General features: G+C 45.0%; 1 long non-coding RNA gene across 1 annotated transcript in view; it reads left to right on the forward strand.

Moving 5' to 3' along the window:
* The window catches only part of LOC116984622, a 7,994-nt gene extending 3,234 nt beyond the window's left edge, over positions 1-4,760 (forward strand). Inside the window, exons 2-3 of the long non-coding RNA XR_004415086.1 lie at positions 2,605-2,608; positions 4,746-4,760. This is a non-coding gene — a long non-coding RNA (uncharacterized LOC116984622). The remainder of the gene's footprint in view (positions 1-2,604; positions 2,609-4,745) is intronic.
* The last annotated feature ends 244 nt before the right edge of the window (positions 4,761-5,004 follow it).

The following is a 5,004-nucleotide window of genomic DNA, read 5'->3' on the forward strand; positions in this document are numbered from 1 at the left end:
AGTTGATGCAAGGACTATCGCAACACTTAAGAAACATTTGGACAGGTAGATGTACAGGACAGGTTTAGAGGGTTATGGGCCAAATGCAGCCAGGTGGGACTAGTGTGGGTGGGACATGTTGGCCGGAGTAGGCAAGTTGGGCTGAAGGGCCTGTTTCCACGCAGTATCATTATGATTGTAATTCATGATAAGACTGGAAACAGGCCTTTCAGCCCAACTTGCCCACACCGACCAACATGTCCCACCACACTAGTTCCACCTGCCTGCGCTTGCCCCATATTCCTCCAAACCTGTCCTATCCATGTAGATGTCCAGCTGTTTCTTAAACGTTGGGATAGTCCCAGCCTCAACTACCTCCTCCAGCAGCTCGTTCTATACACCAACCGGCCTCTGTGTGAAAAGTTTAGACCTCAGATTCCTATTAAATCTTTCCAGCCTCACCTTAAACCTGGGTCCTTTGGTCCTCGATTCCCCTACTCTGGGCAAGAGACTCTTTGCGTCCACCCGATCTATTCCGCTCATGATTTTATACACCTCTATAAGATCACCTCTCATCCTCCTGCACTCCAGGGAATAGAGTCCCTGCGCACTGTAGCTCAGAACTCGAGCCCTGGCAACATCCTCGTAAATCTTCTCCGCGCCCTTTCCAGCTTGACTAGGTCTTTCCTATAACATGGTGATGGCAGATGTTATTTTGGAATGGCTCGATGGTTACTTTGGAATGTGCAGAGCACTCACTGCAGGCTGAGCATATATATTACACTCCTTTGAAATATTCCTGTCGGCTCGTGAGCTATTCCCTGGAGAAGACACTCAATTTCATACAGCTACGTTGAATTATTCTCGATGTACGTGTTGCATTTCAGCACCAATTGTAACTATTGGGATTTCGCTGGAAAGAATAAAGATTAAAAAAAAACATTTGGAATACAATGAACTTCCGACCCCAACATGGATAAACTTTCCGGTGCTGATTTAATCTCCCTTGGCCAGCGCGTTAAAATTGTCTATCTTCGGTTTCAACCATCATAATAATAATAATAATAATGCATTTTATTTCAGAACACTCAAGGACACCTTAGTTAAAACAAGCAAATTACAAATATATAAATAAAATGAAACAAAAACAACATACTTAATTCAGAGAGAGAGCAGTGGCAGCTAGTCGCGCCAGCGTTCACTCTCACTTCAGATTCAGATTCAGATTCAGATTCAACTTGTCATTGTCATTGTCAGTGTACAGTACAGAGACAACGAAATGCAGTTCCGGCTGCCATCACTGACAGAACACGATAGTCTTTAACGCAGACATCCCCAAACAGCGGGATCAAAGTTTCCCACTGTGAGGGAAGGCTCCAAAATTCAGTCATCCTCCTCTGTTGTCCTCCCGTGGTCGGGGGGCTCCCAAACCCCCCGCTGTCGCCGCTACGGGCGGCCCGATGTTCATGCCCGCTTGCCGGGGTGATGGAAGTCTGACGTCGGGACTGGAGGACATCTGCAGTTCCTTCCTACAATATTCATACTTTATGTGTCGGACGGAACTGTAGATGCTGGTTTACACCGATTATGGATGCAAAATGCTGGAGAAAGGGCGGTGGAGGCCGGTTCTCTGGATACTTTCAAGAGAGAGCTAGATAGGGCTCTTGAAGATAGCGGAGTCAGGGGATATGGGGAGAAGGCAGGAACGGGGTACTAATTGTGGATGATCAGCCATGATCACATTGAATGGCGGTGCTGGCTTGAAGGGCCGAATGGCCTACTCCTGCACCTATTGTCTATTGTCTATTATTTAAAAATGTTATCCCATTAAATTGTTTCCCCCTTACCTTAAACCTATGTCCTCTTTTTCTCAATTTCCCTACTCTGGGCATGATTTTGTACACCTCTATAAGATCACCCCTCATCCTCCTGCGCTCCCAGGAATAGAGTCCCAGCCTGCTCAACCTCTCATTATAGCTCAGGTCCTCGAGTCCTGGCAACATCCTCGTAAATCTTCTCTCGCCCTTTCCAGCTTGACAACATCTTTCCTATCGCACGCTGCCCAAAATAGATCACAATACTCTAAATGTGGCCTTACGAACGTCTAATACAACTGCAACATCTTCTGTACTCAATACTCTGACTGATGAAGGCCAATGTGCCAAAAAGCCTTTACGACCATCCTATCTACCTGTGAAGGTAGAAAAAAAGTCTGGAGAAACTCAGCGGGTGAGGCAGCATCTATGGAGCGAAGGAATAGGTGACGTTTCGGGTCGAGGCCCTTCTTCAGGCTATCTACCTGTGACGCCACTTTCAAATAATGCACCATTTTTTCGGCAACCTCTACCAGCGATCACTTCCAGGAGACATCTTCTCTTTAGGAGTCAGTTATTCAATAGCACAAATAAAATTATTTAAATTAGATAATTAGATTAGCAGTATTGTTGCCTTACAGAACCAGGTTCGATCCTGACCTCGGTTGCTGTCTGTACGGAGTTTGTAAGTTCTCCCTGTGCCCTGCGTGGGTTTTCATCAGGAGCTCCGGTTTCCTCCCATGCTCCAAAGATGTGCAGGTTTGTAGGTTAATTGGCTTCGGTAAAATTGTATAATGTCCCTAGTGTGTAGGATAGTGCATGTGTGCGGGGATCGCTGGTCGGTGCAGTCTCAGTGGGCCGAAGGGCCTGTTTCTGTGCTGTATCTCTATGCTAAACAGAAACTAAAATATACTGAACTAAACTACTCTGACTGATGAAGGCCAATGTACCAAATGCTTTTACTACCATCCTATCTACCTGTGATGCCACTTTCAAAGAATGTGCTTAAGAAGGAACTGCAGATGCTGGAAAATCAAAGGTACACAAAAATGCTGGAGAAATATAATAATAATAATAATAATAATAATAACTTTATTTATAAAGCACTTTAAACAACTACAGTTGCCACAAAGTGCTGTACATGAGAACTCATGAACAAAAAGCTATTACAAATAATTAAAAACCATTAAAAACCGTAAAACGAAGGACTATAAAAAACACACTAAAAATTAAAAGACATTAAAAGCACTAAAAACAGGAGCAATGCCTCAGCCAGTGTCGAAAGCCAAAGAATAAAAATGTGTTTTTAGGGAGGATTTGAAGATGGACAGTGAGGGGGCCTGTCTGATGTGCAGCGGCAAGGTGTTCCAGAGTGCCGGAGCAGCAACAGAAAAGGCTCTATCCCCTCTGAGCTTCCGCTTAGACCTTGGTACCTCAAGGAGCAGCTGATCAGCTGACCTGAGGCACCGGGCAGGAGCATATAGGTGGAGCAGCTCAGAGAGGTAAGGCGGGGCGAGCCCATTCAACGATTTAAAAACAAATAAAAGAATTTGAAATGAACTCGAAAGTGCACTGGGAGCCAGTGTAGGGAGGCCAAAATTGGCGTAATGTGCTCCCTCTTTCGAGTTCCAGTCAAAAGGCGAGCGGCAGCATTTTGAACAAGCTGGAGACGAGCCAATGAAGCTCGTGCGACTCCAGAGTAGAGTGCGTTACAGTAATCCAGCCTAGATGTAATAAAGGCATGGATTACTGTTTCAAAATGCTCCCGCTCGAGAATGGGCTTCACCTTTGCCAGCTTCCTTAGGTGAAAGAAGCTGGACTTAACCACCGCGCCTATTTGTTTATCTAGTTTAAAATCACCGTCCATCCTAAAACCCAGGTTCAAGACGGTTGGCTTTACAGACAATGCCAGTGGACCCAAGTCAACAAAGGGAGGTTCACGGCAGCCATTGGGGCCAAACAAAATCACCTCTGCGGGTGCAGCAGCATCTATGGAGCGAAGGAAATAGGCAACGTTTCGGGCCGAAACCCTTCTTCAGACATTTTTCCTGCACCATCTCCAGCGTTCACTTCCAGTAAACCTCTTCTCTTTAGAAGTCACTTATTCAATGGCACCAATAAAATTCTTTAAATTAGATAACTCAACAGCCCAGAATTTATTCGTTAAGTTTAGTTTATTGTCACGTGTACCGAGGTACAGTGAAAAGGTTTTGATGCGTGCTAACCAGTCAGCGGAAAGATAAGATATGATTACAATTGAGCCATTTGCAGTGTACAGAAACATGAAGGGAATAACGTGAATAACATTTAGTGCAAGATAAAGCCAGTAACGTCAGTAGACAATACACAATAGACAATAGGTGCAGGAGTAGGCCATTCAGCCCTTCGAGCCAGCACCACCATTCAATGTGATCATGGCTGATCATCCCCAATCAGTACCCTGTTCCTGCAGTCTCTCCATATCCCCTGACTCCGCTATCTTTAAGAGCCCTATCTAGCTCTCTCTTGAAAGCATCCAGAGAACCGGCCTCCACTGCCCTCTGAGGCAGAGAATTCCACACACTCACAACTCTATGTGTGAAAAAGTGTTTCCTCATCTCCGTTCTAAATGGCTTACCCCTTATTCTTAAACTGTGGCCCCTGGTTCTGGACTCCCCCAACATCGGGAACATGTTTCCTGCCTCTAGCTTGTCCAAACCGTTAATAATCTTATATGTTTCAAGTTGGATCAAGGATAGTCCGAGGGTCTCCAATGAGGTAGATGGTAGTTCAGTACTGCTCTCTAGTTGTTGGTAGGATAGTCCAGTCACCTGATAACAGCTGGGAAGAAACTGTCCCTGAATCCGGAGGTGTACGTTTTCATACTTCTATACCTTTTGCCCAATGGGAGAGGGGACAAGAGAGAGTGGCCGGGACTGGTCCTTGATTATGCTGCTGGCCCTGTCGAAGCAGCGTGATAAAGGGAATAACATGAATAACTTTTAGCGCAAGATAAAGTCCAGTAACGTTCGATCAATGATAGTCCGAACGTCTCCAATGAGGTAATGGCTCAGGATTAAATTAATCAGTCGAAAGCAGTCATAACATCAGCATTAGTCAGAGTTTCACAATTAATACTGAGTTGACAATGAGCCAGGGTTAAGAATTAGGTGTAGGCCTTTTAGGACTGAGATGAGGAAAAACTAAAGGTACACTAAAAACATACAAGTAA

Source organism: Amblyraja radiata, chromosome 2 (assembly GCF_010909765.2).
Source record: "Amblyraja radiata isolate CabotCenter1 chromosome 2, sAmbRad1.1.pri, whole genome shotgun sequence".
Classification (NCBI taxonomy): Eukaryota; Metazoa; Chordata; class Chondrichthyes; order Rajiformes; family Rajidae; genus Amblyraja; species Amblyraja radiata.